General features: G+C 42.9%; 2 non-coding genes across 2 annotated transcripts; both read left to right on the top strand.

The window, feature by feature from the left end:
- Nucleotides 1–1,317: 1,317 nt before the first annotated feature.
- On the top strand, nt 1,318–1,431 carry LOC133494026 (U5 spliceosomal RNA). Its single transcript, XR_009793253.1, has one exon. It is a non-coding gene; the product is annotated as a U5 spliceosomal RNA (small nuclear RNA).
- A 529-nt stretch (nt 1,432–1,960) lies between these two features.
- LOC133494007 (U1 spliceosomal RNA) lies at nt 1,961–2,124 on the top strand. The gene has a single exon (XR_009793237.1). It is a non-coding gene; the product is annotated as a U1 spliceosomal RNA (small nuclear RNA).
- Nucleotides 2,125–6,784: the final 4,660 nt, after the last annotated feature.

Raw genomic sequence — 6,784 nt, 5'->3', positions numbered from 1 at the left:
GTGATAATAAACGAAGGTACGTGGAAAAGTTAGAGACACTTGGCATAGAGGATCCGTATTTAATTCTGAAGTCAGTGTTTTTGCAGATAAGAAATTAGACTGTGAATTTGCTTCCGCTTGTCTTGGACAACTGGATATAATTTGAGATTGAGATGAATCATTCCTATCTGAAATGAAGCGATCACTACACAGGCGTGTGTGTATTTTGGTTGGGGACCATCCATCATGTTTAATTGCTGAAATCCATAGATCTTTTCTGGTCTTTTCAGATGGTATTCCATAGAATGATCTCTGAATATATGTGTCGACTTGTGACAACCAAAATCACAACAGGTGTTGGGCAATCTGAAAAATCTGCTCTGGTTCAACATTTCCCACAGTGCAGGGAAGCCAGGTTTGACCGGCAATATGGCGCCGTGCAAACACTGACGTCACGTGCACGAGCTATATATATATATATATATGGCACCGTGAAAATTGTTACGTCACATGCATGAGCTCGATTTACGTTTCCTGATGCCGCAATGAATTGTTGCTCTCCATTTACTGCCTCGATTCAAACTGAAATGGTCAAATAGAAAGCATATTTGTTCATGTATTCGCATCTCATATATCTTTTACTCTCGCGTCAGTTCATGCTCGCCTGCTGTATTTGCAGTTGTTGATGTCCTCGTGACGACACCGTCACTTGACATAGCGTGCGCGTGTATGGCTCGCGTGCTCTTGCCGACATGTGTGTTGTCTGCATTAGTTTTCGTGGTGGAAGACTGCGTTCCCGCGTTTCCCTGATTACTTGTGAAAATTATTATCGTCTAATAAGTGCTTATTTCAATACTACATGCTGTTTGAGAAGGCGTTTTACATGTGAGTTCACTCGAAAATTTATCCAAGAGCCTTCTTCACCGTTTAAAATACCACAAAATCCTTCAGGTGCCCCCTTGTAGTTAACAATCTTTTCTTCTGTAATATAGACTATGCATTATTGACACGTCAAGCCAACTGGCACGGAGAGGCTGGACAATGGAGGCAGATATAACTGCGTTGATTGTCTCCGACCTCATACGGCTTAACTGTACAAACCTTTGCGGCAAAACCGCTTGACAAACTACATAAAGAATGAAAAGCCTGAGCGTCTTTCCACCTTTAAATTGTCCTTTTGCGTTTAAAGAAGAGACAATTGGACTTCATTTACTGGAGTTGATGGATTATCAGTTGAACTATTATGAAATAGTGGCACGTTTGAGTTGAATACCGTTTGTCAAAAGTGTACGCGGGGCAGTCAAATAACCCGTTTCAGCACACCTATGGTAATTGACTCTGTTTCTGTTTCTCTTTAAATCATATAAATCTTTCACCTTTTACTAAATATTTCCGTCGAGAGTAATAGCCAAAGTCTTTCTCAATTTTTTGATGCTCTGTGAAAGCGGAGCTCTTCTAAATCTGTGAAATGATAATTCCAACGTTTGCTGATGTTTCATTTTAATAACCAGTGCTGCGAGCGTTCAGTTTATGTGCATATTTATTGAGAACATTAGACAGTTTCATATTTTGAATATCTTACTTGGAGTAAGATGAAAAATGAAATGAAAACACATGCTCAAAATGCGGTTCTATAACAATTTAGTCTTCAAAGAGCCATCGATTTCCTGAGCAGTTCATCCTCACAAGGGTCACGGGAGAGCGGGAGTCTGTCCCAACCAATCCTTAGGTAAGAGCTGGGGTACACCCTGGACTGCATGTTTTAGAACATCGGAGGAAACTTGAAGATGCGCAAAAACCCATGCGTGCAAGGAGAGAACATGGAAACTCCACTCAGGAAGGTCAGAGCTGAGATTCAAACCCAGAAATAGTCCGTTCATGCTCGCCCGTCATGTTTGCAGTTCTTCACGTCCTCATGACGACACCGTTGCTTGACATAGCATGCGCGTGTATGACTCGTGTGGTCTTGCTGGCCCAAGTCATACTTACCTAGCAGGAGAGGTACCATGATCAGAAAAGTGGTTCACGCAGGATACAGTTCAGCCGTTGCACTCCGGTTGTTCTGACCCCAGCGAATTCTCTAAATGTGGGAATCTTGATTCCATCATTTCTGGTACTGGTGGACTGTGTTCGTGCTTTCCCGTGGTCTTTGGTGGAAAACAACGTTGACATGTGAGTTCAGTCAAATTCTGCGCTTGTCGCGTCAGTCAATTCTTTTGAGTGCACTGCGTTGTGTGATTCAGTTCGTCCAAAAGCTTAACTCACTGTTTAAAGGGCCACTGTCAGGAAATGGATGATTTTTATTATGTTATTAATGGAAAAAATGGGCCCATGTGCTTTTTCACCACAAAACATGATTTTGACTTTTTGTAGCTCACGCCATGAACATCCTCTCGAGGGATTTGTTTTCAAAAAGAAGCAGGAAGTGACGTAAAGGACAGAAGCGCCCCAAGTGGACTCGTTTGTTTCTATTAATTTTACCTGCGGGAAGGTAGCTCGTTGTTCCTTCGTGTTAGCCAAAATGCCGGCTCGTTGCATTGCTGGACATTCCTTGAACATTCGGGAGGATGGATTTACTCGTCATAAGTTTGCAAGAGACCCGGTTCGTCGTGAAAAATGTATTGCACGGGTGCAGAGGACGAGACCTTCGTGGGTTCCAAATGACAGGTAGGTGTGTATACAGCTACTAAAAAAAATAATAGTTTCTCATAACGTAACAAAAGATCCGCATACGTATGACAGGCGTGTGAAATGTGTCAATGTGCGCGTCGGACGGCGTCAGGCTCACCGGCGAAGGCTGCTGTGTCACCTCGCCAGCGAAGGAAGAACTCCGCGGACAATGCCACACTCAGCCGCGTGCGACGACAATGCAGTAAAGCGCCCCGGCTCGACGGTGTTCTCCATCGCGGATGGCGGCGGCTATGAAAAATGCCCTAAAGCAGCCTGGCTCGGCTCCGTGATAAGCCACATCGGCAGCAAACTTGAGCCATGCTGGCCGAGGCGCCACGTCAGCCGCTCACGGCTTTGGCAAAGGATGTGCGTCCGGCTCGCAGACGACGGCGGCTCTGAAGAACGCTGTCACAATGCAGCACTCAGCCGCGTGCGATGGTAACACAGTAAAGCGCCCCGGCTCGACGGTGTTGTTCATCGCTTACTGCAGCTGCTATGAACAATGCCCTAAAGCACCCTGGCTCCGCTCCGTAATAAGAAACTTTGGCGCTGAAAATGAGCTGTATCGGCCGCGGAAGTGGATCAGGCGGGGAGGTGATTTGGCCGTGATCGCATATTATTAGAATACGGCTCGAAAGTGTAATATTGCGCCGGTAACTTCACTCGGTTGTGTGGTGTTATCCTTTTCAAAAAGAGCTTCCATTTTGAAGGGGCGTGTCCAGCACTCTTGCGACCCTCATGAGGATAAGCGGCTAAGAAAACGGATGTTCTGTAAGGTCTGTAATTATGAGTGTACCCCTTTTAGAGCAGGGGTGGGGCAGCGTAAGGTAGACAGGGGAGAGTGAGGTGGAGCCACTGATCTAAAAAAAAAAAAGACCGGATAGCCCATACACATAGTGGTATGTCGATTGGTTGAAGCCACAGGCCGCCATGTTGGTACTCCCAAAACGCGTGGAGGACATGGTTTACAGGTTGGATTATGGTGGGGTTTTTCTCAAAGTTTGGCATGTAGAATTAGAACTGGTCGTGTGAGCTTGGCATTTTTTCAGTTCTGGTAACATGAAGGATTTTCAATTCGATTTGGTAAGCCAAAAAAGGCTAAGTGGAAAGGAAAAACATAGAACACCGTAACTACCAAGAAACCTCGCGTATTACCTGGGGCTCGATTTCTGTGACGTTAATTTTTCCCAAAATACGCTGTGGAGCACTATCATCATAACATAGCAAAAAACTGAGCATTTTTTTGTCATAAAAACTTTGAATTTTAAGTCAATCAATTCGATATAATTTTGGAAATAAGGACTCGTAATGGGAAAATACATGCTAAACGCATTGTTCATTTGTTGTCTCTGCGACATCCTATTTCAGACAGGAAATTTAAACTTCTTTCCTCACATTTCAAAATTAAATTCAATTTGCAGAATTCTGTATTATAGAATTCATAAAAAAATTCACAGAAAATGTGTTTTCTAGCTTATCCACTAATGACATTTGGGAAAATGACATCACTTTTTTGCGAAAAATCATCAGCCTATAAAGGTGAAGCAAAGAGTGAACTGTGAACAACAACAACTGTAAACAAAACTTTGGTGAAGTGACTTAAGATCATCAGAACATTAAACAAAAACATCACAAATAACCTTTAACAGTGTCAAAGTAAATCTTTCTAACTTACCTGTGGAATGTTTTCTCACAGCCATGAAATTGGCAATTAACTGCATTAATGTCACTGCACAGGTCGGGATGGTTGGGAGTATCAAAATGGCAGATGCCGACTTCAGTTTTGGTGGCCAAAGAGCCATTCAGTCTTTTTTTAGATCAGTGATCTTCCCAGGGTTGGAGGATTATTGCTGGAGCCAATCCGAGCAATCTTCAAGGAGGCGGTAGGGTACACCCTCAACTGGATGCCACCCAATCAGAGGGCACATGGAAACAGACAAAAGTCTAGAGCATTTTAGAGTCTCCAATTAATACATATTTTGGGGATTTGGGAGGAAACCGAGTACCCGGAGAAAACCCACGCAAACTCGATACAGGCCGGGCCAGGATTTGAACCCCAGTCCTCAGAAATGTAAAACCAACGCTCTACAGGTACTCCACAGTACTGCCCTGATTTGATACATATAAAATATTGGGCTAATTGTAGTAATATTTCAGAGGTGAAAGCCACCAAGAGTAGAGATTGCATAAATTTTGGTTTTATTGTTGACAGTTTTTGGGTTCGCCCTGCAAGGACGTGGCACACTTCCACTGTGGTTTTACACACAAATTAATAGATTTTTCCACACATTAAATAAGTGATTGACATAATGTTTGGGTGCAAGCTGTTGTTCATGTGGTGCAATGATACATGACAGCAATGTATGATATAATGCCAACTTGAACAAACCGCTGTTTGGAAACTTAACAAAGCTGTTTTCTTTTTTTAATTTCCAGAAAAGTTCCTGAAAAAAAAGTTTTTCAAATATGGACCTGTAGACCCATACTTTGAAAACTCTGTAATTGTTTCCAATGGTTTAGTGATTTCAACATCAAATAAGCAAATGATTCATTGAGTAGTTGTGTATTTGTGATCTTTAATAACTGACACTTGCTAAAACAGTGAGCGTGACTCAATTTGCTTGTAAACTATATCAAATCCATTTTTTCCCATTAAATACAAATGAATGTCTTTCAACCATTGGGAAGCTTCCATGAACAAAATGCTGTCAACTTCAAGCAAATGTGGCCCAAGCAAAATCCCCCCACCCCCCAAAAAAAAAAAACTGCACAGCTGGGGCAATGTGGAGGATCACGAGCAGATGGCCTCTTAGCTCCTCTATCAGATAATGATGACATGATGTCACACTCTCATCGTTGATGAAGAGATGATGAAAAATCCAAACTTGATATGACACGTCACACTCACAACAAGCGATGGAAATTATCTTTGTGGGAAATCTTTTACCTGGGAAACCAAATGGCACAGGAGAAGACACACTGGAGATAAATCTTTTCCCTGCACAGTTCGTGATCAGATTCTCTCCTCCATATTGTTCTGATCAACACTACAGGGGTTTTGTGGCTCACACACAGACACAGATGCACACACAGGGACACGGATGTACAAAAGGACACAAACACTGAAACACACACATAGGCACACAAGAGTTTCTGAGTTTTCATGGAAAAATATTTAGCCAGGTCTGTGCAAACTTTATGATTCAAATATTGATGTCACTAGAATTGGTATGGGCGGCACAGTGGATCAGCCTGGAAGCGCTGGCCTCACAGTTCTGAGGTCCCGGGTTCAATCCCAGACCTGCCTGTTTGGAGTTTGTTCTCCCAGTGCCTGTGTGGGTTTTACCCGTGCAATCTGGTTTCTTCCCACATCTCAAAACAACATGCAATATGAATTGGACAGTCTAAATTGCCCCTAGGTGTGATTGTGTGTTTGCTGGTCCTGTTGTACGTCTCCAGGGATGCAACAGTATGATTCTTCTGGTATGACCTCTCTGATGTTTCAAATGTCCGCCATATGGACACAAAACAGCAGTGAGGAAAGGGAGACAGAGTTGTCCAAAATGAGCACTGATTGGCTGCCCAATAACAGCTGGGATGGGCTCCAGCACTCCTGTCACCCTTGTGTACATAAGCAGCTTGGAAAATGGATGGAAAAGATGGTTGTGACCATAAATCATAGCAGAGTCCATAATCTAATAAATGTCAATCACTAAAAATTGTAAACAAAGACAAAAGAGAGTCATCACCAACACATCCAGGAGGAAGAAGTCATCAGGTCTTCATGAGGAAATCGAAGACTCATCTTTATTTTCATGAACATGCATGTATGTACACAAAATCTGTTGTCTGCATTTTACTCATCACAGTGAACACAGACAATCGTAAGTGGAACACACTTAAGCAACCGGGGAGCAGTTCAGAGACTCTGTCTTGCTCATGGACACAACAGTAGTGAGTTTGGGTGGGGTCTTGAACCTACTGTAGGTCCCCATGGTGGCAGTCCAGCTAAACCATTGGTCCAGGGCCATTAATTTGGGTCAATGTGAAAAGTTGAAATCACCAAAAACATTGTCAAGCAATTAATGATAAGATAAAAAAAAAATCATTGATGAAAAGCCTTGGCAAACATCTG

This window comes from Syngnathoides biaculeatus, chromosome 20, assembly GCF_019802595.1.
Source record: "Syngnathoides biaculeatus isolate LvHL_M chromosome 20, ASM1980259v1, whole genome shotgun sequence".
NCBI lineage: Eukaryota > Metazoa > Chordata > Actinopteri > Syngnathiformes > Syngnathidae > Syngnathoides > Syngnathoides biaculeatus.
This window is presented reverse-complemented; position numbering and strand designations above follow the sequence as displayed.